The sequence below is a fragment of the Phaenicophaeus curvirostris genome, chromosome 12, assembly GCF_032191515.1.
Source record: "Phaenicophaeus curvirostris isolate KB17595 chromosome 12, BPBGC_Pcur_1.0, whole genome shotgun sequence".
Classification (NCBI taxonomy): domain Eukaryota; kingdom Metazoa; phylum Chordata; class Aves; order Cuculiformes; family Cuculidae; genus Phaenicophaeus; species Phaenicophaeus curvirostris.
In genome coordinates, this window is record NC_091403.1 from 13,286,810 (window position 1) to 13,314,076 (window position 27,267).

Consider the following 27,267-nt stretch of genomic DNA (forward strand, 5'->3'; position numbering starts at 1 on the left):
AAGGATATCCTTGAGAGGCGAGGCGGCCGCGCCTCCCGAGGGAAGAGTGTGACAGAGGAAGTAGTTCCGGCCCCGATTGGGCCTTGTTTCCCAAAAATAGCGCGCAGCGGGTATCCGTGCGCCGGTGTCAGTGTCTCCTGAGGAGCCGCGGCAGGAGGCGGCGGGGGGGCGCGGGCGGTGAGTGGGAGCCTCGGGGGTCCCTGCGGGGGGGCCTGAGCGCGGGGAGCGGGGCCGGGGGCAGCGCGGGGGGGGCGGCTCGGGCAGGGGGGGGTGTGGGGGGAGAAGGATTGTGTGTTTCCCCCCCCTCTTCCCGTCCCGATCGCAGCGGAGCTGGGGGGGCGGGGGCAGGATCCGTACTTGTTTGGGACGTTGGCCTCGGGGGGGCCCGGGCGCTGCTAGCGGGGTGTGAGGCAACGGGGAAAGCGGGTCCTGCCCTGCGCCTCGGCGGCATCACCTTTAAAAACAACCCGAGCGCCCCCCCTTCCCCGGAGCCCGGGCGGGTAAAGGGCAGGGAGAAGGGCTGGGGGTCGCGGCGGGAGGGATTGGGGAGGGAGTTGTGCGCTGCAGCAAGGTGTGTGGCGGCTGGGAGGAGCAGCTCCCCGTGAGCCGTCGCCTCTGTGCGAACCAGAGGGGGTTTTGTCCAGAGGAGGGGGAGGCTGAGGGTACGGCTGGGCTGTTCGGCGAGGGTTTGTGTTCATCACCTCCGTGCGGGAGATGAGGCTGCTCTATTTCTGACTGGGAAGACTGTGAATTCTCTGCTTCTTATGGGTCTGCGTTTTCCAGTGAATTCTTACCTGCTTTTGAGATGCTGAGTGGCGAAGAGAATGGACTTGCTTAGGACAACTAAGCCGTAGTAACTTGTTTGACAGGTGATTAAAACTCCTGTTTCTCGACTCTGAAATTATAGAGGAAAAAAGACAGTTTAAGAAGAGGGTTTTTTTTAGTGCTAAGTGTGAAAACATTGCGTCTTATAGTCGTGAAGGACTTCATTTATTCTGGACAGTAGGAGAAAGGGGTTCTGCCCAGTACAAAGGAGCAACAAAAAGGAATAATTTGTAGGCAGTAACAAGGAAACAAATGTGGCTTGCTATGGGACTAGTAATATGGATGGTATTTGTTATAAGCCTTTTTCAGAGTTTGGTAAATTTTTATATAGCATTAGGCTGTAAACTCTCAAACTTAATTATGTTAACTGTCTCTGCGTGACTAGTCTTTGTACAAGTGTCTCATCATTTTTAGGAACGAGGTACCTGTATTTTGATAACTATTTCTGTTGCCTTGTTATTGCTAGTTAGTGTTTAAACGACCTGCGCAAAATGTGTCAGAGCAACATTTCTAGAATCTAGCCTGTCTTTTAACAATTATTTTAAAAGTTAATTTCTACCTCTAAGAATGTAATATTTCGGGTTATTTTTCTTTAACGAGAGATTTTCATTTGGGGCAGAAGTGTGAGGTTCCTCTTTTAAACAATTTTATTTTTATTTACGTGCTAGAATATGTACAAAGTGACATGTCTTTCAATTACATAATTTAGATGAATTGTAATAAAAATGTAGTTTTAACACTTGTCACTAAAGGGTGTAATTACAAACTGATATTCTAAAATTCTGTATTTGTTCAGCTGGCGAAACAAAAATGAGGGAACAGAACGATTTGTCTTGATGTGAAGAGATTATAATAGTGCTGGCCAGTTGGAGAAGAGCCTTGTTTGACTGAGGGCATTCAGTTTGGAATTTAGGAAGGAAAATAACCTAGTGCCCTGGTTAGTTATTTTTCTCCTCCATAATTCTTTTCTAAATCTGTAGTTGACATAGTCCACCAGTAGTAGTAGAGGAGTATCGTCAGTGAGCAAGAGTAATCCTTCAATGAGAGGGACAGGATCTACTTCAGGATAGTTTCAGTGTAGATGGCAGTTGCTTTCTGCCACTGCAGCTCATCTAAACCAGGCTTAATATTCTAGCATTCCTAATGCTTTATTTGTGAGAAGGTGTTTGCAGATTCTGTGATAGAAATATATTAGCCTTTAGCTTGTATATTTGCTTGTTTTTCTCCATTTTTAAGCATGTAATTAAACAGGTGTGGTTACACCTCACCTCTACCAGTAAGTGGTCCCACCAAGTGCTTTGAATATGCGTAGATATCTGGTTTTAGATTCCTATAATTTTGTGTTAGGTTGTTTTTTTTTTTGTGAGAGAAAGGATGAAGAAATGAGTGAGCATTGGATGCTGTGGAGCTAGGTAAATTGATCTACAGAATTGACATGTTGGGCTAGTAAGATGAGAAGGGCTTGGCTGAATTAAAACTTGAAATAATTCTGGAGAAGAAAATGGCTTATGGCAGAAAAACTCTTATTTAGAACCCTTATTGAAGCTGAAGTGCATGTGGTTTACCTTAAACTAGTTAACATGGTCTGCAAAGCTCTTAGAGGATTTATCTGAGAAACTTGGCTAACGTTCTAAAATAACTTCTTGATATCATTCTGTATGCTCTGGGCCCAAGTGCTGCCTCAGAGAGAAAAGAAGCACCATGGCAGCAGTGCATGAACAATGACATGCTACCTTGCCTGCTCTCAGTCATGCTGTCTGACAACACACAGCTGATGAATTCTCTAACAGTACTAAAAGTGGTGTAGCATAATGCTCTGTGATGTGCAAATCGGTTTGGATACAAAATTTTTTGCCCAAATAAGAAATAGCTGTAGTTTGTTTTGCCTTGCATGAGAGATGTCTGTGTTTTAGGTCAGTTTCCAGAAATGGTTTGCTAAAAATTAACGTTAATGCATTTTATTCATCTCACCAAATTCTTAATTTTTATTTTTAAAGACCACAGGAATAAATACTGTGTGTTGAACTTGGGCTTTAGGCCTATTCAGTCATGACAGCTTCCTGGTAATGTGTGCAAAACACTGCGAAATACTTTTTCTTCTCATTAAAACAAAACTCACTTTGAATTAATTTGAACATCTTATGGTGACCTACATGCTTCTTAATGCACTAAGTGGCTTTATTTAAGTTTTTACATTTCTTGTATTTGAAAGATATTCTCTCACATGTGTAATAATGTGTTCTTCAGTTGATCAAAGGGAATAAAAGTCAAAATCTCTGTGATTTATCGGTGTGAATTTTGGTGCCTGTTGTGTTGTGTTCACATTTGGTTCCTTCAGCTCTGGCAAAGTAAGCAGGAAAAGTAAATGTACCATTCCTCTTTTTTCTGGTATGCTTTACCGCTAGTGTTGAAAGGCTAACAAAATAAGTATTTGAATGAACTAGCCAAGGTGTTATTGAGAAGATGCTGAATGTGGGTTTGGTTTAACTCTTTCTCCTATTGTGTGAAATGAATAAAGTTTCTGGAGGTGCAGTCAGATCCTTAGATAACTAAATATAGCTAACTTGCTCCCTGAGTGGCTACAGGGTGGTTCTGGTGTCTTATGAAGTCTGTGAGATTACAGCAGAACATTCTTTTGATTTTTTTCTCCCTCAGTTAATTTTGATGACCGTCCAGTAAAAAGATTTCAGGAACTCTTTCGGGCAGCTAATCAAAGCACATTTGAGGTCATGGATAGAGTATCTAATGAGTATCATTAGGAGTTAAAAGCAGGCTTTAACTGTGTGATATGACAGTTACCCTCCCCGCCCGGCATGTGTTCCCCAGTAAATAGCAGCCAGTAAATAATGCCGTGGAGGGTTATATTTTAGCCTGCAGTAGTGTAGTTTGCTTTGTTTGTTTTAGAGTATGTATCTGATCTAAATTTCTACTTCCTACTACCTCCCTCATATGGTATATTTTTTTCAAGTTATTTCTTATGGAGTTGAAAGGCAGGGATTTTTTTTCTTACATCTTAAGGGTCGTCTTATTTTTGTTTGTTCCCTCTATTGTTTAGACTTAGGTTTAATGATTCTGTGAGAGTTTTTCCAGTTTTCTTTATCTTTAACTGAAACGTAAACCTCTGTACTGTATACTCTCATTTTCATTTGTCACCAAAGAGAAACTAACATCTTGTAAGACAATTCTGTTCCTGAAATTTCAATCCTCGTCCTGCCAATACAGTCACTGAATTGGAATATTTTAAATAGCATATATGGTAATTTTCTTGTTTTCCTTAATCTGTGGCTGCAGTCAAGAAATGGGCAGGAACAACTGCTGGGTAAAGATAGTTAAATTTTGTGTCCAGTCTTTTTTGAGGATTTCGATGCAGCGGAAGATAGAATCTTTTGCACAGGAAGACTGTGCTTTTTGTTCCCCGTGTTTGTAGCAGTGCAGGCGTGCCCATGTGATGGAAGAAAATACATCCTTCTTAATAAGTGTGTGATTAATTGAATTATTTTTTTCAGGGAATTAACTGCTTTATATTCAAAATGTTAGTGATGCTTAATTAGGTAGGTCTCCCAGTTATGTTTGTCTCTGTCCCTGAAGAGACTTTGAATTCCTCCAAAGCTCTCACGAGCCAACCTAGAGACCTGAAAGTGCGTTTTGTGTTGCTTTGTGCTTAGCTGGCCTTCACTGATAGTTACTAAGTGTTGTCGTGTGCCTATTTTAAGTATGGTAAGTTAAAAAGTCAGTGTTAGGAATTATCAGCCAAGCAATAGTTGTGGAAGTGCTCACTTTTAAGTATCTGTGTACCAGGCACTGATGACAAAGCATCTTTTACTGTATTTTTTTTCTTTTTTTTTTTCTTTTTTCTTCTCTGTGTTGGTCGGAGATCACCTAAAAGGGTGGGGTGTAGTGTAGAATGAGTGGGTTTGTGCTCAGGATACTTTTACAACAATAATAAAAGGGAATAAGGATTTTTTCCATTTACTTCAAATCCCTTCAAGTGTTTTAGAAACTTGGCTTCATTTTTGAAAACCAGATTGCTTCCAGCACTGTAATTTAGAATTGCATGAGTTGGACTAATGTTAGTTTTATTGTTTGAAAGCTAACCATAGACCTGTGAGAATAGGTAAAGTGGATATATTGTCTTGATACCTGCCACAATACTTGACTGTGGTCAGTATCAATATTGATTGCTGTACCAATATTCACAGGCTTTATCTTCCAGTTTTCTGTGATCACTTTTAGTGTTTGGAAGGTCAAGGGGAATAAATTATTAAACTTTTAGCTGTGTAATTACATAAGCACAACTATAACTGAGCTGTGCTGTGGCTATGCTGTTAAACATTTCTTTCTTGACGATACTTGCATACAGAGTTGAGAGAGTTCAGAGGAGATCATTTGGTGTACTTTATGATGTGCTGAAGGGTGTTGTAAGTGTAAAAAGACAGATGTAAGAGAAGAGAGTAAGCAAGTAGTTGAACGTTGAGAGTCTCACAGATATACACACACATAGAAAAAGTTGGGGGGTTGTCCAGGGCAGGACAAACTTGCCTTGGCAGCGTCCATTAGAGAAATCACTGAAAGGTGTTGAGATAAGGTGACTTCCCTCCTCATCCCCACCCCCATGCAAAGTCTGCAGTATTTTGAGTCCGGGAGACTGAGGAAGAAGTTATAATACCTTTTTTGACATCTGAGGAAAAAAACTGTTGGTCTTTTTAAGTAGGCATCTCTCTCCAGTTGTTTTAAGTTGTATTTAATTGATCGTCTTGTTGTGGAAAACTTGTACAGTATAGCTCAGAAACATTGTGTCAGGTTATCAATGTTAAGGATGTCTTGTTTTGGTATCATTCTTTAACAGCAGCTGCCCTCTTCCTGATATGACTGCATGTATCCTGTTTTAAAAACTAAGCTGACAAGAATGACTGCTAATAAGCTGGTGTATATGGAACTTTAAAAATGTTTTTCCAGTGTGAGCTTTCAAAGCACAGTCCTCTGAAAATACTTGAGAAAATGGGATGTTCCATTATCCCTGTGCTTGTACTATGCTGTCATGCAGGGAGAGTAATAAACTGAATTTTTCAGTAACTAAATATTTTTATTTTTCTCAAAGTTGTTACAATTATTGTGTAATGATGTGAGGTTTTAATTGCAATTTGGATGTCTTAAAATTGTGCTCAGAAGCCTGTTGGTTTCAAGGTATAAGAGGGGAAGGTAAAAGGTGTGGCAAGAGATAGTGTTTTGCTTGATGTGTGCAGAAAGGGAAAGTGCTTGCTGCTGAAATTTTTGAGCCTATAGGCTGTCAAATTATGTTTGGTAGTCTGGATTTGATACTATACACATTAGCTTGGCTAGTTGACTTTTGGGACTTGAAGCTTTCAAGTGCCAAAAAAGGATTTCCTCTGAGAGACTTCATTAATATCCTCCTGTGTTTCTTCTGGAGCTTTGGGGGTTTTGTGGTTTGTGTGGTGGTGTTTTTGTTTGTTTGTTTGTTGTTGTTTGTTTTGTCTTGTCCTCTTGTTGCTCTCCTTATCTTTGTTCATAGCATTCCAAATGGTGGTGTCTTAACTTCTGTCACTGAAACGTGTATGAAGATCTTTGGCCTCAACTATGAAAAACATGCCAGCAGTGAAAGTATAATGGTATCCATTAGGAAGTACTAGATGAGAAGAAATCCTTTAGGGGAAGGAGGCAAAATCCTGTGTGGCTGAAGAGAGATAGGATCAGTAGTTGGAGGCAGGAATTAACTAGGTATTGGAGATGTGGAATACAGGTATACTTACAGAAGTTCTATTTAACAACACAAGTGCTCTGAAGATTGACGAGGAGTATGTGAATCAGGTAATACCATTGTTGGCTGTCAAAGAATAATTTCCAGTTTTAAGTGGCTGCTTGTGGTTCTCTTTGTCACTGATGTGAAAACTGCTAACGTGAGTAGCCATCCAAAGAGTAATGGGAACCTTAGCAATTGAATTAACTGAAATTTTTAAAAAAATTACTTTACCAAGCCTGTAGTGCAAAATCAGTTAGAAACACAGAACACTTGCTCTCAGGGAAGGACTCTGAGAAAGTCCCCCAGACCTTGTCATGGGTTTAATGAGTTGAAATTTTAGAGAAGGGGGGAACAAGAATTATCATAGTTGTCAAATGATTTTTTTCCTTTTTTTCTTCTTCTGAAAAAAAAAGGTATTGGTCAATGTTTCTGTCACTGTTAATTCAATAGCTTCAAGGAACTAGTAAAATGTGGTGTTCAAATGACTGCAAGGTCTGGATTTTAAAGTATAAAGACTAATGTTCCTGGATGCTGGAGACATTTAGATGCTTTATGCAGAATATGAGGAAAGTGCTGTAAAAGACTAATGATTTGTCCAGGAGATGGAATAGGGTTATAGGCGAGTTGCAAATTTTGACTATTATTACTGTCAGCATTCTGAATGATGCTTCTAATGACTTCTAGTTGATCTATTTTTTTTACAGGCTAATTTACATAGGAGGCTTGGATTCAGAGTAAGATTAAATGTAACCTGACAGCCCACAGTTATCCCACTAGCTGCTTTTCAGTAATCTTCCTGCAGATACTTCTAGCATGTACAGTGTATGAGACCTTTCTCCTTCAGTGGGTTGCAGTCTTTTTGGTTTTTTTTTCTCTACTTGTAGATCTCCTATATGTTTTTGCTGAGAGGATGGACTCCTGTACTGTCAAGTTAAGGGTAGTGGTGACATGATTGTTTTTATAGTTATCTTTTGAGAATGCCCTAGCATTAGTCTATGAACCCTGTTGTTGTCAAGTACCTGTGTATTTACTATGAGTAGTGTCTTAGCACGGGATGCTTACATAAAACTTGCATCAGATTTTATCAGCAAATAATGGAGTCATTCACATCAGAAGAGGTGATTGGAAGGGATATCAAAATGTTTTGATTAAGGAGAGGCCCAAGCAAAACACTTTATTTTTAAGCTGTGAATGATAGACTGTGTAGTCTTATTATGAGCCCCTGCAGCACCCTCTGGTGATCCAAACATGCTTGCGCAGCAGTTGGGGTCCTGAAGGAGCCTAACTCGGGTCCTGTTACAGGACTGAAAAAATACTTAGAATGAGCCTAGGCTACAACCAACTTGAGGTTGCTAATGGGTGCTATTGATATTTGTCACCTTTTTGTCTTTCTTTTCACCTTCTAATTTTTGTCTAAGAGGAGACGCAAGTCATTAAAGGATCTGTAGGTTATCCTGTTAGTGTTGGCTCTAGGCAAGCATAACCAGTGTGATTGCATGAGATAAAAGGATTCCAGCTTTATGACTGTTGCTGAGGAGCAAATGAAACATGGTATGGGGAAGAGAGAAGAACAAAGACAATGTCTATGTGAAAATTTTTTATTCTGTGTATTGTAGCCCATTTTATTTATGGTATTAAAATATGGGTTGGAGAAACAGTGAAGGAAAGTTAAAAACTGACTGAACTGTAATAGTAAAGTTTTGGAAGTAATAAAACTCAGGGAACTTCAATTTCCCTTATTTTTCAACTCCTCTTTTATTCCCTGGTCTTTCAGTGTCCTCTCTGTACAATGCATGTCTTAGATTCTCTCAATATCTTTACCGGTCTGCTACCTGTGGCCACGTGGCATACAGGTGCCTGCTGACTGCCTGAGGGGTCTGACAGATCTGCTGCCTCTCTGGTCGCTGCAGGTCAGGTGCTTCCCCAGGGGCTTCGTGCAAGCACCTGGTCCGAAATTCTGCAGCACTTTATAAAAGTCTTACAACTAATTCACACTTTTACTATTGCACCTGGTTGAAACTAGCCATTAAATTGGAAGCTGTTAATGAAAGAGAATAGTCTGTGACCACATAAACTTTATTTTGTCAGAGAACTGAGTTTAGAAAGCTGTGGGAAATGGACTGTCCTGTCTTCAAGAATGTAGTGCCATCCTTTATAATGCCCAAATCTTATATCAGTAAACCGTTATTTTCTTATATGTTTCTATTTAATTTTATGAAAATCAACTTAAAGGTAAGATGATTTAAAACTCTGCATTCAGTTTCTGAATTTGCTTTGATTTTCATTTATTTGATTTGATCTAAATGACTTAATAGGCTGAGATTCATTAGTTCAGCAGAATAAAGTTAAATCTTCGATAGATCTTCATTTTGATGATGCTTGTTTAAGTGTATGGAAAGACAGTTGTGTAGGACATTCGTGATTTCTTCCTCCCCACATAGTCTGCTTGGGATGCTGTTTGCAAAATTCTACAGTATTTGTGCTTAGGATTTGATTCTGGTGATGTAGAACATAAGCTCAATGGGTTGTTGTTGCAACTGCCTGTCCTCTGCTTTTCTTCCCTTGCCAGACTATGGACCATAGTTCTATGTAGTTTTGGATAGCAGTTTGCTTCTCTTATGCGTGTGTTTTGGCGATGGGGGAGCAGGAGCTTATTTGCATCAAAGAAAGCCAGAAGACCTGTTTGTCTAGAAACCATTTAGATTTTTCTGTTTTAACACTTTGTCTAATCTCCCCTGTCTGTCTCTCTTCTCCGCTTCCCAATGAACAGAAGAGTGGAGGGAATATCTTGTTTTGTTCTGAGATAGTATGAATTTCTTTACAATCCCTCTCACCACCTCCCCATGCGAGGCTCATATCAGTGTTTTTATGAGGACTTTCTGGATCCCGTTTTTTAAAACATATTGTTTTTAAGATGGAATTGTTCTGTAATAAAACCTACCACAATATTCCCGGAAGTACTGTCTAACTTGTTCTCAAAAGAGGTTTCAACCTGCTTTTCCATTGTGCATTCCTTTAATGAAATGTTAATAAGAAGATGGTCTGATTAACTTCTTGAAAACTTTCTGTGCAACAAACTCATAATCTGAGGATTTTTCTTCAGATCTATTTCTTTTAAGGCATCTTTGTTTCTGTAGCTGTCTGTCTTACATGCATGTAGATAATGCCTACAAGCAAGACACAAAGATTTTTGCATGTTGTTTTTCTAGGGCTTGAATTACTAATTTTTTGAAGGTGCAAGGAACAACAGTCCTTTATGCGAATATTCTTTTGTGCTTGTTACAACTGCTAGAAGCAGGAGAAAGTAAGTACAGGCTAAAATTTAGAGTTGCATTCTGAAGAGGAATCCTCCAGGCTTTTTATCTTGAATAGCTGAGATCACAATTCTTGCTTCTGTACTATCTGTACTTCACTGCTTTTAATTCTTCATGGTCTCTTCTGCTTAATCTTAATGGCTTATAGAATACTTCACTGGCAGAATTAGCTTTCCTTAAAATAGCATGCTCAGTTAACAATACCAGAGCAGTGAAGGGGCAGCCCAGTCATTGGATTTCATGTAGTGCACCCACAGAGATGTGTCAATGTTTGGGCCACAGGGGAGGAAGGAAGGGCTAGGTGAGAGTTTTTTGAAGATATGGCTGGATCTTGAAGAGGAATGCTTCAGCCCACTATGTATTAGGATTTACAGATGTTTTCCTTCAGGAATTTGGCAACAGCCAATTTAACTACAAAACTTTTGTATTGTTTCAACTAAGATACAAGTAAAATGGAATGAAGATTAGAAAATTTAGGTCCCAGGGTATTCCTTTGCTTAGGTTTTTCTTTTTTTTTTTTTTTTAATATTTGTAGCTTGAGTGCATTTGGCTTGGTTTACCAACTTTCATGCTTGAGAGAGAGTGAGCTTTGTCTTATCTCAATCTCTTCCTTGTTTCAAATTTAGGAATGTTTCTGGTCTCAGACTCCTATATTTTAAGGCGTCCTACCATTAATGTACCCGTTTGAGACTCTATCTGGGTTTGACCACTTTCGGAAATTGTCCTCTTTCTTTTCTATTTTCATCTGCTTAGACACAAATTCAAGTTTGGGCAAGGAAACAATTGCATCTGTTGATGAAAAAGATTGTTGTAGGTATAATAATTCTGAACGGTAAGCTCTTCATTTCAAATGCATATTTTTGGAAGAGCTTGGTCTGCACTTGGTGTTATAGATACTACAATATTGAGTAAAGGATTAGAATACTTTTTTTTTTTTTTTTCTTGTTACTATGCCGGAAAAGGAGCTTGATATCACAAGCAGCATCCTGAATGTCTTTGTATATGATTTATTCCCTGTTTTCTGGTAGACATCTTTTTGTTTCTATTGAAGAGTACTTCTGTTTCTGAAGTTCGTTAAAAAAACCCAAAATTATATGCCAAGTTGCCATGTGTTTTCTTGATTCAAAATAGATTTGAGTGTTTCAGTCAACAGTCAGCCATTTGGTGAAATGTTCTGATCCTCAGCAGCTAATGCTACGTGTACAAATTCTGGCTGCTCTTGACTTTAAGCAGAAAATGTAGTTCTGTTAATTTAACACATAAAATGCTTTTCAGGGAAAGTTTCTTCTGTTTTTGAATTGATAACTGTTCATTGTGGAGTCTAATAAAACTTTCGTGTTGACAATTTTAGATCTTGGTTTTTGGTCTCTCAAAACTTAAAAAAAAATGCCTTGTAAGAAATACTTTATTATGGAGGGTTTGAGGTTGCAGCCCATTGTTTAAAGACTAACTTGGACTTTCTAAGATGTAGTGGAAAACAAATTCTCTTAATGTTTTGAGTGCTACTTCCAGGTGGATTTTATGTGCTGCCTCCAATGAGGAAGTGAGAAAAGTAGTTTTAACTGCGAGTTAATGGCTTGCATATGCTGCAAGATTACTTGAGCTTTTCCTGTAAAGGGCAGTATCTTGCCATGTCCTATGTGTAGTTTAACGTTTAATCTGACTTTACTTTTATTTTGCTGGTATTGCTGGTGCACTTGTGGATGGTAGAGTTGCAGTGTTAACTGAAGACGGGGAGGTAGAACTTGCTTCTCTTCCTGTTAGAGCTATGTCTCCTGAAAGCTTGCTATAGGCATCATTTTAGTATGGTCCAGTTCCTTACAACAAAATTATTCTGGTGGTTCTTCTAGACCATATTAGATCAATTCAACTTTCAACTGGATTTGGCATGTTTCTTGTAATGCTTTGTTTTTTGCTTTGTGTGTGATGGGATTTTTTTCCCTTTTTTTTTGTTTCTCCCACATTCATTAACTGTACTTACGATGAATTTTCGGTGGATTAGTTTCAATGTTCGAATAAAATCTTTGGCCGTAGTGATGGCTTACGTGGTGGGGATCTTATTCTGGTATTCTTTCTACCATGTGTCCATTAGGCCTATTTAGATGAAAATGCTGTAAGCTGACGATGTTGCCTGTGTGCTTGCTCCCTGTTATACTATTATTGTTTATGTCTTAGAAGTATTAGAAGAGGAAGTCTGGCACAGAGAAGCTTCCTGTAGACTACATGAAATAGTGGTGAATTCTAAGGGGGTTCCCATGGCAGTGAATGTGTTTTCTTTTAATACCCATTAGTTGGATCTTGCTATTGTCTTTTTTATAACACAGTGGTTGGCTGTATTATAGCCAATACACAAGTTGCCTTAGCAAGTCTTTCTAAAAAGCTATTAAAAAAAAAAAAAAGTGAAACCATGTTTGGCAAAAAATGCTGAAGGGTTCTGATGGCTCCTGTGTGTAGGGAACTGTCTTTTTGTCTTCTTGGCATTCACATAAGCTTTTTAGTCCAAGTCTTTGTCTTGTTCTCCTCTGCTGTATTCCCATACTAAATCAAATTAAATTATTTAACTTTTATTTTAGCAATAGGAGACAATTTAAGCATAATTTAAGTAATGTATCTGTCTAAATGAGTGATACCTAATAGGATTACCACTGTTTTGAGAACATGCCTGCAATCACTCATTATGAAACTGTACATTTCTGCTTGAGAAGAAAAAGTATTGAAATCTTACTATTCAGTGTAATGACTGGAGCTTTAGATCTGCACTTTCATTGCCACTCTTAGTTTCTGGAACGTACCAATGGGTTGAGATGCTGTCCTGAAATTCCAGGACTTTAGCAAAGGTGAATGAAGCTGCGACTTCGGTGTCGGAGAAAGGCATGCACTGTCTGCCCGCCCAACACACGGCCAGGCTTTTTCTCCTATTTTGTCATCTGTGCCTGCTACAGGAGGCTTCAGCCCTCTTATTGCCCAGGATTGGTGTTTTGCCCACAGGAAGATGCTCGGTGTCGTTTGGATAATGAGGGAAAGTAATATCCATAATGCCTTAATAATTATACTTTTAAAAGCTGTTTGTGGGTTATAGGGCTGTTTTGCTTGTCTTGGACAATTTATGTATGAAATCTCCTAAAAGCAGAAGGTTCTTCACCCAAACAGTAGATCTATACTTCTGATAGGTCTGTGCAGCATGCTTAGACATGTTACAAGCTTATAGACCTTACCTGTATTTCCTATACAGTAATTTTCTTGGCTTATCGTAATATTGTTGTCACTTGAAAGACTTGCGAAGGTCTTACTGAACAACATATGATGGGAAGAATATTACTGATTAGATCTGTCTTCCAGATTAGAGACCAAATTCAGGAAAGCTGTCTTTAAATCTGTTTAGCTGGAATTGCTCAGATCCCCTCTTAGATCAAAGGTGAAGCTGTACTGTGATAGATGCGTGTAGCTGGGTGTATGCAGACTATCTTTACGCTGTGTTAATGTAGCTGTGTAAGTTAGGATACCCACACAGAGAAAGTATTTATTTTTACTTCTACCACGTGACACGCTAGCGTCACAGAATACTCTTTAATCGTAGTAACTATATGGGGCAAACTTGTTTCTTAATGGTGAACGTGTCTTAAGAGTCATATTTATAATCTATAAAGTATTTGGGGAAAATGTGTTAACATGTTCAGTTGTGACTGTCCTCTAGCACGATGTGGGTGACAGGGCACCTGCATTTTGGGGTGGATATATCTTATCGCATGGTCTCATGCGTTTTGTAGCTGTGAATTCCTGTTTCAGTTTCTCTTCGTGTATTTAGCAGAAGAGCACTGAACCTGTTTGGATATTGATGTAGTTGCCACACTGGAAAGATGGGATGTGATCCAGAGGGACCTGGAGAGGCTGGAGAAGCGGGCCTATGAGAACCTCATGAGGTTCAACAAGATCAAGTATGACGTCCTACACCTGGGTTGGGGCAATCCCCAATTTCAGTACACGATGAGAGATGATGTGATTGAGAGCTGCCCTGCAGAGAAGGACTTGGGGGTGCTGGTTGATGAGAAGCTTGACATGAGCCAGCAATGTGCACTCGCAGCCCAGGCCAACCATATCCTGGGCTGCATCAAAAGAAGTGTGGCCAGCAGGTCAAGGGAGGTGATTTTGCCCCTCTATACCTCTCTTGTGAGACCTCATCTGGAGTACTGTGTCCAGTTCTGGAATCCTCAACTGTTGGAATGGGTCCAAAGGAGGGCTACAAAGATGATCTGAGGGCTGGTGCACCTTCCATACAAAGGCAGGCTGTGAGAGTTGGGCTTGTTCAGCCTGGAGAAGAGAAGGCTCCAAGGAGATCTTATAGTGACTCTCCAGTACCTGAAAGGGGCTACAAGAGGGAGAGGAGAGGGTCTATTCATAAAGGCTTGTAGTGATAGGATGAGGGGGGATGAGTATAAACTAGAGAAGGGCAGATTTAGGCTTGATATAAGGAAGAACTTCTTCACCATGAGGGTGGTGAGACACTGGCACAGGTTGCCTAGGGAAGCTGTGGATGCCCCATTCCTGGAGGTGTTTAAGGACGGGTTGGATGGGACCTTGAGCAGCCTGATCTAGTGGGATGTATCCCTGCCCATGGCAGGGGGGTTGAAACTAGATGGTCTTTGAGGTCTCTTCCAACCCTAACTATTCTATGATTCTGTGATGTGTTCCAGTAAAACAAATAAGTCAACACCGACCAACTTTTGTTCTTTTCTCCATTTGTTCTTTTATTAAATGTTGTTTGGTACATTTTTAATGTATTGTGAGAACATATTAAGATTCTTTGATTTAGCAAGCCTTGCTGCATGAAATGCCTTCAAAGGTAGGCTTGAAATTCTTCATAATTATTGCATTACAAATTTAAATCAGTCATCCTTAAAGGAAAAATCTTATTTTTGTTTACATATTTTATGTAGATGATCAGACTGCAGTTAAGTTTGTGGCTTTCAGTAAAAGTTGTAGTTGCAAAATTTGTATGTGGCCTCTGTTCTAAGAAGAAAATTTTGGCTCAGGTGTCCTTTAATGGATTAGGGAAACAAGGGAGTTAAAAATTTTGTTTCGTTTTGATCTGTATGACAGAGGCCTTGGAACTGTCCAGTGTGCAGGTCTTGCAGAGTCCATAATGGTTGGCCTATCACAACTGTAGTTTCTACTCTGTTGTAATTTGACCCCACCAACTGGATGCCTGACTCCTGAGAAGCGTGAGCTGTAACCAGGGACTTTATTCGGCCAAATGTAGTGGCCATCAGCTCTTGCCATTTAGCAATATGGAAGAAAAAAAACTAGAAATCATTTGCTTGTGAGACTGCTGCATTTCTGCATTTTTTTCAGTTACCCATTTGATATCTGTAGGTTAAATTAAAAGTTTAAATTGTCATCTAGAGGACTTCTGTGCCTCAAAGCTTGTCTGCAAAGCCATTGCTTTCCCTGCAAATTGGCAAATGTTGCCCTTTTTTGAGTGTTTTGCTGTTGAGGAAATTTAAGATCGGTGCCTTGCTTTTGATGATGGTTGATTGATTTCTGACTGTGGTGGAGATTAACAATCTCTTGTCCTGTTTTTTGTCAGTGTGATGGGGCAGAGCAGTTTTCTGGAGAGGTATGGTGTGATGTGCCTAAAAAAGGAAAGTGAGGTAAACAATCAAGGCTATATTGCTTGGGATTTTTGTGTGATCTGGAAGAGTGACTATATTGGAGTTCAGCTGTTTATTTTTGAGCTGCAAGTAAATCAGAAGTATTCCTCCCCTTTGCTATCTTTTTTTTTTTTTTAGCTTTCATTAATTTTAATTCCCAGTGAATGGATGATGAGTTTTGTCATTTGTGTCTTTTAAAGTGCTAGTGGCCTTCTCCTGAGGAAGAAAGAGGAAGTCCTGTGAATTCATACTCTCAGAATCTCATTTTTACTTATGGTAGTATGTTCCCTGCCAGATCAGTCAACTGGGCGTGTGGCATGAATAGATTCTGTTCCTTTTGTTTTCCACCTGAGATCTTGAAAAATAGATACGCTAGGACTGACCAGTTATACACCAATGCTTTTGGAGAAACCCAACAATTACAGTCTGGCCTTAAAAACAAAGCATCTCCATGGTTTTACATTATGTAAGCTATGCTTTTATTGTTAATCACTTAGGTTTTGATTTCTGTTATTTGGCTTCTGTTTGCTTCTGAAATAAGAGTAACCTGTAAAGCATCAAACAGTTGCAGATTAATTCCAAGTCCTCCACCAAGGTCAGTGTTTTTTTAAAGGCTTTGTATAATATTGAGCATTATTTGCTCGTAGTTACATGTTTCATGTGATCTGTTAGACTGCAATTTTTCTCTGTAGGAGACTGATATTATTTGCTTGTAGTAGAAACACTGTTTCTTCAGTTTTTGCTATCTTGGTGAGATTTGGAAGCCGCCTCTTTAATGGTGCAGTCAGAAACTTGTTAATTAGAAGGATGAAAACCATGCCTTTTTTAGACAAGTTGTATTTGTTAATCCTATTTCATAGTTTTTTCTTTGTGTTGAAGTTTACTGGTTCAGTTATTTCACTACTCTTCTGTGTTTTTGTCAGTGTAGCTCTTGGTTTTAGTTATGTGGGTTTTTTCTTTGAAAGGAATCTGATGCAAGACTGCTCTAAATATGCTAACTGTTGTTACTTCTGATATGCTGGTACTTTTTTTTGTGTGTGGTGTTTTCAATGCCGTGACTTGGTTATTAGCAGATCAGAGTGGTGTGTAACTCAAGTCACCAGGATAGAAAAAAACATTTTCAGTAAGGTGGAATGAAAAAATGGGTTCAAGTCTGATGCAGGTAAGAAAAGGATGGCTTAAATATTTGAGCAGGAATGAGTCAAATGCAGACTTTAGCAGAGGTAAACAACTGGAACATTATAATTCAGCTGGGCTCATGTTTTTGTCAGTTATGCAGAGGTTAAGTATGGTGCTTGAGTATTTTTTTTTTTTCCTTTGCTGTGACAGCTTCTGTGCTCTGGTGGGGTGGGGGCGGGGAATTCTTACAAGCAGCTGCACAAAAACCTGTAAGTGCAAAGGTGGCCCAGATTTGATGTTAAAGCTATTGGGCAGAGCGCTGCTGTGTGTTAGTGCTTAGTTGATATGACAACTGTGTGACACTGTATGAATATATAGTCTGCATGTAGCTAATAGAAGTGTTTCTCCTTGTTCATTAAAAAATGTTTCCTGTATTAGAGATTATTTGGTGCCTCCAACGTGGTCCTTTAGTGCAGAAGTTCTAATGTCAAAATGAAACCTGGTCAATATATCAGGGCCATTCTGTAGACTTCAGACAGTTTGGTGCTTGACCTTTGAGTGACTAAAATTGCAAGTGTTATAATGCTTTTCTTCTGTAATAACGTGATATTCTGTTTCTTTCTGTCAGTATATTATTTGATAAGTGCTGGTGTTCTCTGCAGACTAATTATGGAATTACTCTTGAGTATTGAGGTGGTTTAAACTATCATCTCTTCAAAATCCAACCATATATTACAGCGTATCTGTACCTTTGACTCTCTTTTTGTTCTCATTATATGCCCATAGCCTATCTTTGTTGTGGGTAACTCAGTTAACCATTGATAGTTATATCTGGTTTCCAGGTGTTCCCATCCAGTGTAAAGGGAGGACCAGTGACGTATGAACAATCTCATGAAGTTTCTACTAAGGTATAACAGTGTCAGGATGTGCTTATAGTATGCAGCAAACATGCAGTTGCAGTTTTGAGTATATGAGAGAACTTTAAAGTAGCCACTATGGGTATGTTTTCACTAGAGTAGCAACAGCCTGAGATTTTCCTATGGGCTACCTGCCTAAATGTTTACTAAAGGTCTGTATGATTCCCTCCGTCTCCAACTTCAGTGCTGAAACTTACTGTGATTATGCTCTTACTGATATGTGTTTGAGTTAGGCTTTCCTCTATGCTTATGAGAAGAGAAGGATTAATGTGTATTCCGTCAGAATACAGAGACTTTCCTCATCTCTCTTGATCTCTGTGATCAAGTCTATTCCCTGTTTATTGTAGCATTCTCTGCGGCAGCCATGTAAAGCCATGAAATGGCCATCTGAAATGTCCCCCAGTGTTAGTTGGTATGCAGCTTTTAGAAGAGGTTGCCTTCCTTTCCCAATCAGACTGGCATTCTCTGTAGCGATGTCCTCTTCTGTAGCTTAGAATAGGAAAACATTGTGACAGAGGTTGGTAAAATATTTCTAGGGTGCGCTCCATTAATTTTGATAACTCAAATTCGTATGTTTGGGCTTTTTATATGCCAGTGTGTGTATTTCTATATATCAGGATATGTAGAGACACTGTGTGGGTATTTTTTATGTCAGTATTTTTTATAGAGAACATCTGCTATGAAATTGTTTGAACAGTATGGAATTATAATTACTTGAAATGTGTTCTAGTAGTTACTGTGTACCCACTTGGTTTAATAAACCAGTAAAATATAAAATGTGGCTGAATATCCTACTTGATTAATAACATGTATTGTTTTGAATTTCATCAGTCTTGTACGGCACATTTTATAGGCTATAGTCTTGTGACATTTTTCCTTAAATTTTCATTGCAAGAGAGAAAGACAAACCAATTAGCTTTTAGTTTTGAATCTTAAAAATTCATAATATACTTAACATAAACGCAAGGCTTACATGGGTGTTTTAAAATAGTAAATGGGTTAAAGTAGCATTGGCATACTTAGGGCTCTGTTGGCATAGTTTTTCTCTTCAGATGGTTATTTGGAATGCAAGGCCTCTGCCTACATTTGCTGTAGCAGAGCTAAACTCTAATGTGACTTACAGGAGAAATTTAATACAAGCAGCTTGTACAGAAGTGACCTACTGCCATGATGGCATGTAATATATTTAGCATGCATGTGTCTAGTTACCATGTGATCTTATGCAAGTGAATAAAACAGTGAAACTCTCAAAAGTTGTAATTTCTCTGCATATCTTCAGAGTTCTTTTAATTACATGAAATGCTATTAATCTATTTGAAGGGACTCAGTTTGTAATGTGATGTAACCAACTGCAGAGTCTGAAATGCTGCAGCATTGTGTCTGCATGTTGGTGTAAGAGGAATAAGAATTCAAAAGTAGTTAGATTTTTTAATCCAGCATAACTTTTGAAGTATCTTGTTTTGTTAGGCTGTTATTGTTCAGTTTGCTTTAGCTGTGATCACTAAACGTTAATGTTTAAATGAAATCTGAAAATAACAATCTGATCCTTGGGTACTAAATCTTTGAGAAAAGCTACAAAAATAAATTTTGGCAATGTTTTGATAGTGTCAGAATTTCTTGATATTATCAGTGCTTTTGAAAGTTTTGTGTGTCAGTTACCTGCATTCTGCTGATGTCCCCTTTTGAGAGATATGTATGCCACTCTATCAAGACAACATTACAAGGTGGATAATCTCTTGAATGGAATATAATCTCACTTATTCAAAATCTTACTAAGATTTAGTACCATTTTCTCTGCCGGTTTGTTGCTCGAAGTGTGATGTTGATGTTGGGTGACCATAAGGTTTTTTTGATGTTTGTGTGGAGCAGAAGGAGTAGGATGGCTTGCTCATAGTCTCCTGTTTGTTGCACAAAACTGTTTAGCATGTGGTAGCAGGATTCTTCTTGCACTATAGCTGTGTGCCCAGATGAATAAAAGTGTTCCAAGTTGGATCAAAGCACCGCAGTGCAGCTTTAAAAGTGAATATAGGGCAATGTATTTCTGAAAACCCATTGTTAAGGAATTTACCTAGTCTCAGACTTGCATGACTGCATTCCTTAAGCTTGAAGATTCAGGTGGGTTCTGAATGTTTTTTGGGAGTCCCTTTCTTCTTCAGGTCCAGTGGTCACATGTCATGCTGTTAAGGTTTGGCTAAAAGCAGAGGAACAAAGGGTTCCACCTCCCCAGCAGTGATTTAGCTTTGCACCTCTTCCTGTTGAGAAGACTGTGGGCACTTTCTTTCAAATAATGAGTTGTTGGATTTTGATTTTTGATAGTGTTTCTCTAGGCACACTGTCATTATGGACTAGTAAGCTCCTTCTAAGATTGAAGGTGTAATCTGTCATACTCTGGTGTTGGTAGATATTGCATTTACAGAAAATGTAAAAGGAAGCCTGGTGGCTTTTCTTTTGAGTATGGTAAAGCAACACACAGTAAAATAGCATTAAGTTGCCTTAAACATAATAGAGGATTTAATTCATTCCATAAAGTGTAATGGTATTGTGTGCCCAGAGTTATACACGTTAGCATACAGACTATTTGCTTGCACTGCAGAATATAATTGTGTTGGATGACATGGTTAGTTTCGAAGTGTTTCAAAATAACAGTAATCCTCTCACCCAGACCTCTGAATTTATAGCCTATAAAAACACCAAGGTCCCTTTAGAGTTCCTATTTGTTTTTCCATAGCAGCCTGGATCTGAGGCACTGCAGAATCACCAGTGAAATTAATATCTCTTGCAAAAGCTGCCCACTTGTTTATCAGTGGGTTTGTCAGTGCTATTGACAAATATTTATTCATTTGCATTTCATGATTTAGCTTGCTACAAGAACTTAGTCTTGTGCTTTGGTATGCTGAAAGCAAAATTAATTAAGAATAGCATGTGCATCCTTCAAGACCATCCCTTAAATTGAAATCTTTAAAAGTCAATGAGAACTAGTTTCTTTTTAATATCTAAATTTAAGCAGCCACGTTGATGGCTTTGTTCTATGCTTTGTGGCTTCAAGTTGGATAAAATGCCACAGATAAAACTCCTTACAGATAAACTTACTGTGAACTCTGTATGCTGCTATCCTCCATCACACTTTTTCCTCTGCTTTTGAGAGCTTCCACTTCCCTTTAATGCGTTTCTTCCAACCATAAGGGTTGAGCATTTTCCACTGAGTGGACTTGGACTCACTCCAAAAAAGAACAAACGTTGAGGCTTGAGAGGTATCTTGAATCCATATGGGAAAGGCATAGGGACTACAACCATACCATTCAAGAATATTTTGTCTTCGGTTCCACCTACTAAAAGAATTAGGCAGAGGCACCCATTTGAATAAAATAAGGTTTTGGCCTGAGGAGTCACTAGGTAGACAAATTACTGCTTCCTTTCCATGCCCAAACTGTCATCTTGCACTTCATGCAGATGGACTGACTTGGCAGCATTAAAATGTAAGAGCACAAATCCTAGTTTACTCTGTTTTAACTTGGTGCCTTGCTGCTTTTAAGATGCTCTACTACTATGCCATAGATCTAGCTCATGCATGCTTGTCTATTACTGAACAGTGTGTTTATAGTAGTCTTAAGCTTTAATATGATATTTTTTCTAATGCAGAACCCCAAAAGCACTTGTGTTTTGGTTTGTTGGGTTTTTTTTTTTTTTGAGTAAGTGAAGCATACAAAAGGGAAGTGCCTGCCTTCTATAAAGGCTTGCTAATGTTATTAATCAGATACTACTGTCAAAATTAAATCTATTCAGTGGTAGGCAGAGAGGAAGGAAAACCTACAAGAAACTAGAAGGAAGAATCTCTACAAGTATTGGTTGATGTAAAATGTTAAGAGTAGTATCTGCTAGATATACAGGGTAAGTTTGTTTTGATTCATATCTTCCTTTTGAAAGCAGGAAAATGTTTAGAGTGTAGAGGGTGTTTCCACCCCTCCCCCTATTGAAGCTGTGTGCTGGAGAAAATGATGATGCTGTATGTTGGTGAATTCCTACAGATCTAAACATAGACCCTAATCATAGGTGTGTCTGTGCAGGGGTAAAAAATCTGCTCTCTTCAGATGAAATCATAAGCTGAAGTTTTGAGAACTAGATCTGGCTCACTGGTCAGTATTTTTGGTTATGTTAAGAGGTCTTTGTTTCAAATCTTGTTTTGAAAAGGTGTTTAGCTTGGCAGCAGGATAAAACCTGCTAAAAAGCAGCTATGAATCTGCACTTTGTCTGAACTACAGAGTGAATTTTTGGAAAGATACCTGTCTTCCAGTGGGAAGACGTATAGAATGCTGTAGTCTTAGTGTTTAAGTTTAGGTTTACTTTTCTTACATTAAAGCAAGTCTGAATGCATTTCCTTCCAGCTTCTGTAATTCTGCCTCAAAGTAAAGGATATTAGATGAGAACTGAGAGAAAAGTATAACTCAGTCACCAATATAATTGCTTAATTAAAATCCATTTTATTAGGTTTTTCTTCAATTTATTATGTGCTGTCAGGGGTATACATCTTCTTCTGTTTGCTCTAAGTTGATAGTTTAGTTTTTGTTAAGCAGTGTGTGACCTCATATGCAAAACTTGCAAAATATCATTTAAGGGAGAAGGAGCTGAGCTACCTGAGAGTGCGAAAGAATGGAACTGAGTGCTGGAAGTTTTTTGCAATGTGATTTGTAGCCAGAGTTTTGTAACTATATATCTGTATGTTGCGGTGAGATTTAATAGACAATTAAGGGTTTTCAAGGTGATGTAGGCAAGCAGGTATGTTCAAAGGTATTCTAGTCCTATTGGGGGGAGAATATGCTTTTGATTGAGGTGAAAGTGGCAGTAATATGGAGAAACATATTAGGCCCTAGTTACACTGTCCCTTCTAGGCTCCGTCTTTGCTGATGCAGGTGAAATTGGAGACAGGGAGCACTGGTATTTCTGCTGTTTGCCAGCTAGCTGTCAATATTTATTGCTTCAGCTGCTGCAAGTCTTCCAGTCAGCATGTAAAAGAGACTGTTTTAATGTCTTGAAGACCCAGGGTACTCAACAGTAACTTTTTTCTAAGAGGCGTTAAGATTTCTTGCAGGTGCAAGAATGCTTCTAAGCAGGTTCTTGAAAGCTATGCATAAGCTGTGTGCCAGTTTGCTGTGGTTCACTTTTTTGTTCATACAACTCCATATAATCATGTTCACAGATTATTTACTTAGAATGAATAAAATGAGGTACTGTAAAAGAACTGTGTTAGCATCTGATTCTAGTATACAGAATCTGCTTTCATGAATACATTTAATATGGGAGCTATGGGTTGTTTTATTTTCTCTAGAGAAATAAGTATATAGGATTTTGTATGAAGACAAAATGCTTTGTTGTCATACCGGAAAGGAATGGAAAAGATTTCAGATTCTTTGGAGTGTACTGTAGTGTTACAGTAAGAATAATTAAAAAAAAATAATTTCTAGGTCTAAGTAAGTCTTATCACTTCACATGCAGGAGTTGAACACTGCCTTTAAGCACTCCAAGCTCAAAGACTGGCTGAGGTATCTGAACTTGCACGCTGCACATTGCATCTACCAGGGCTACAAGAGGTATCAGAGTTTTATAGTGTGATGCAGCTGCTCTTACCAGAATAACACATTGCTGTTAATGCTGTAGCAATTAGAACTAATACCTTCCAAAAGTCATTCACATCCAACTGCTGTATATTTGCTTTACAACTCAAATATGCTCTCTAGGTCTTTTACTTTTTCGTCAGAGATGAATAAGAAGACGGCATGGATGGAATAGGAGATCCAGCAGGGTCTGTGAAATGAGTGCTGTTTTGTGTAATTTTCCTAACTGGCTTAAATCATCAAGGCAATAAATATATGCAGAGATCTCCACTTTGACGGTCTAGTAGTGCAGTAGACTCCAGCTGATAATGAAATCTTCTGTTTGGAAGTTTCAGGGCAGTTTCTTGGCATTTCTGTCAGTTTCTTTGGTAGTGAGGATAATCATTATTTTTTCTTTTCCCAAAATCAGTATAATAAGCTGTGTGTGACTGTATTTTTTTTTTCCTTGTTTAAGTGCATAATTGCAGGTCTGGGTAGCCAGCTATATCATCTCCAATTCCTGACCGATCCTGGTTATTGTCAGGTCTAGGCTGTCATTGCATCAGCTAGTACTTGGCTGACTAAGTAGTAAAGATGGAGATGTCTCCCTTACAGTTTCAAAAAGCTTGTGTTTACATCTAATGTTTCATGTCACAGTTGAGGGAATATGCTTTTTTAAATGGGAAAAGGTTTTCAGTAAGGAAAGTCTGCAATAATCTGAGCCTAGTTGGGCTTCTGCTTCAGATTCTTGGCTACTTAATGTAATTGAGAAATCGGCCATCTGACTTTCGAATACATTAAGATCCAGCTTTTGCAGCATCTTGCTTTTCTCAGTATTCCTTGCTCTTGTTTACCTCTTCAGTGATGTAGTAGTTTATTCATGTAGTAATAAACTTCTAAACTTCACTTAAGTCTGCAGTGTTTTCTCGTTCAGACTTTTTTAGTGACTCTATTCATATAAGGTGTTTGTCAGGTTTTGTTGACTGGAAGAGAAATTGAGATATTTTTTAAGTTTTGAGGATTTTTGTTTTTAATACAATAATGGGAACAAGTGGGTCAGACTACTTCTTTTACTTACAGTCAGTGAGTATTTACTTCCTGAAGTTTCTGTAACAAATACTTTAATACAGCTGGCTATCCACCACTTGAATCATGTATCTTTGCTGTGAAGCAGTAACGTTACTTGGGGTCAAATGATTTGCGTTTTCTATTTGCAGCATTTTCTATTTGCAGCATTCTGCAAGAAAGGTGAAATAATTAGATTTTATCATTTGCTCTGGCTTGCAGATATAGCAAGTACCAGAGTTGCTGTAGCATCATGATTTTCCACTTATCAACTAAACCATGTTAACTGACTGCATATGCACATTTGTTGCTATTACTAAGGAAAAAATAGTTTAAAAGTTAGTCCTAGAATTAGGTTCTTATTCAGAGAACAGTTTATAAAGTGAACAGCTCTCATCTGAACGCTGAGAGTACTATAATCGGTGTAGTTGAGATAACATTTTTCAAGTGCATCAAAGTGTCTAGGTTAATGTTAATGATGTACAAATGCCCAAACTACCAGATATCAGCTGCAAATAAAGGAAAAATAATCCCATGCGGGAGCAGAAAATATTCAGAATAAATTTCTCACTTCTATTTTTAGTAGAAACTGAGTTTAATACCATATGTTTAGGTGTTGGGATACGTATCTTAATGCAGTTAACTGCATTGGGTAGCGGGGCAGGAGAAGGTGGAGAGAAAGAGGGTTACGAAGAGCTGGGATCGATACAAAATTTGAGGATGTAAGGAAACTTGTTCAAGGCTGCTTTTAAAAGTGGCTGCTGAACTTGGAGAATTTGTGGAAATCAGACTGTTTCCTGCACCATCTTGCTGAACTCATTGATGTTGCCTATATTTATTCTGCCTTTGTTTAACGTTTTTCCAATGTATTTCTCCTGAGGTGTAGCCAAGTAGATTAATCTCACTCATACATTATTATTTGTTACCTATCTGCCCCAGATTCTGAAACCTTTAGATGACAAAGAAACAACTTCTGTGCACATTTGGAAAGGACTTGCCTTATGATCTGCTGTAACCTTCTCCCCCGCCCAAGAGTAATGATGCTTTATTTTACTTAAATATAAAATGACTGCTTGCTTAAAAGGATGTAGGGAAGGGAATAATTCACTGAAATTTGGCTTTAATCTCTCTGAAATATAGTGTAACTTTTTTTTAATCATGATTTAGAACTTTGAACTGCTGGTGTATCTGAATTTTGAAAGAGATTGAGTTTTGAACAAAGGCTATGGCTGCCACAGAAAAAGAATCTTAACACTAATCTTTGTTAGAAACATGTAGGCGGCTTTATGGTTTGCTGAATGTCTTACTGAGGGATGCAGGCTGTTTGAAGCATTATGGTGTCGTGTCTGTCTGGTTTATAATTGTTGCACTTCAGCAATATGACTGCATGCTGTCATTTAATCAGACATCGAGTAAATTATCAAGAAAGCTTTCTGGGTGGTTGTTCAGTGATTTAAAGCTTCTTATAGGTTCTTTAATGTGTGATATCTCTTCTATTTGTTTTTGTTCTTTCTGCTCAATTCCCTCTTACAAGGCATAGGTGCCTGTATCACATGGCATCCCCTGGAAGACTGGAAAATGTGTTTGGTAGGAAAGGTAATATTCTCAGGAGGGAGATAGTTGTGGAGGCTACCTGTCAGAGTGCTCCCCTTGTCCCTGTCCCCAGTCCCAAACAAACAAAAAACATAAAACAACTTCCTCCCACCCCAGCCCAAATGGGAGCAGGAAGCTTGGAGCCTGCAGCTTGTGCAGAGCATGGAGAAAAGCTGGTATATAGGATCAGGATGAACGAGCTAAACCTTGGGAAGAAGTTTCGCAAGCACAAAATGGGATATGATGCTCTGTGTCACAAAGCCACTGTTAACTGAAGCCAAACTTGGAAACAAAGACCCATCTGCAAGGGCACAATGTGCAAGGGAAGAATCCTGTTTATGATCCTTCTGTATTTCCAGTCTCTCATGTACTCACACTTGTCCCTTGCTAAGAACTTTAAGACAACCTGGTGGGTTTTAGTGTGGTCTGGCTTGAGAAAGCTCTCTGTAGGAGAAGGTATAAGGGAACGATGTGAAAGGTATAGGTGCCTTTGTATCCTCTTACATTCCTGAAGTCAGCTGTATGTGGTTTTGATTGCTGAAATATTTGTTCAGTAACATGTTGGAAGTAGCTGTCATGTGGCTGTTTGTTGTGTTAGCTCAACAGTTTGTACTTTGTAGGCAGTGCACAGTTTTCCTCTTCATAAAAAGTAACAATGAATTACTCATAGTTTTGTCACTGATAAGTGTTCACAGTCTTGCTGAGTTTTAGAAGTCTTGCTGCTAATCACAAAATCAGTTTGCTGAAGTACCAAGCTTGTACAGTTTTCTACATTTGGTAAACTCAGTGTTAAATCAGATTACTTCATACATAATTTGTGTTCTTTGTTTATTCCAGTAGAAGAAACTAAGAAATGGAGGCCATCAAATGCCTTTTATGTAGATACTTCCTAAGGAAAAATCTGCTACAGTTTTTGCTCTTGCTTTGGGAAACTGTGCAAGTTATGCCTCAGTCAGTTTTAATATACTGAGAACAGACACTGTTTACTTAACTGAAGAATTGTGTGTTTGGCACTTGCTACAAGGAAACTGAAGCGCAGCCTGCAAAATTTGAATACACTTAAATAGTATTTGAAGGATAAATGTTAGAAATCTCATATCATTGCCTTACAGTATGTGTTGTGTTCTCAGTATTTTCTTCGTTTGTAGAAAATTTAAATCTTGTGTCAGGATGCTGCTTGAGTTAGTTCAGTTGGCACCTTGTTTAACTTTGAAACCTTGTTTAACTTTGAACTATGTGTAAAAGTAGTGCGCTCTAATGGTATTTTTCTGATGTTGCTTTCAAGTGTTTTTTTCTGAGAGAGATTTTTTTAGGGTTTTTTTTTTTTTGGTATATGAATGTTCAGTTCTTTATATGTAAATTATTTGTTGAAGTTCTAAGTGATTGTAAAATTGGCTCCCCCCCGCCAAAGCACCTGCTAAAACCTTCGATGCTGCTCAG

The 27,267-nt window shown here is 38.6% G+C and overlaps 1 protein-coding gene across 1 annotated transcript in view; it reads left to right on the forward strand.

The window, feature by feature from the left end:
* Positions 1–788: 788 nt before the first annotated feature.
* MEF2A (myocyte enhancer factor 2A) overlaps positions 789–27,267 on the forward strand; it is an 83,629-nt gene continuing 57,150 nt past the window's right edge. The window contains exon 1 of the mRNA XM_069867148.1: positions 789–869. The gene's annotated coding sequence lies outside the window, so the exon portion shown is untranslated. The remainder of the gene's footprint in view (positions 870–27,267) is intronic.